Here is a 231-nt window from a genome sequence, read left to right as displayed (position 1 = left end):
GTATTAATATATAGATAATAATAATAATAATAATAATAATAATAATAATAATAATAATAATAATAATAATAATAATAATAATAATAGCACAAAAACACCGTGTGGATGTTTTGAAACGTACGATAGCCCTAGTTAGAAGGTTATAAAACCCAGCTTCCTTAGCACTCTGGAATCAGGGCTAAAAACCCCGAGTTAACCCAGAGTAAACGACACCTCTACCCACCTCCTTTT

This window comes from Palaemon carinicauda, chromosome 17 (assembly GCF_036898095.1).
Source record: "Palaemon carinicauda isolate YSFRI2023 chromosome 17, ASM3689809v2, whole genome shotgun sequence".
Lineage (NCBI taxonomy): Eukaryota > Metazoa > Arthropoda > Malacostraca > Decapoda > Palaemonidae > Palaemon > Palaemon carinicauda.
The sequence above is the reverse complement of the archived record's forward strand: the minus strand, read 5'-3'. Positions refer to the sequence as shown.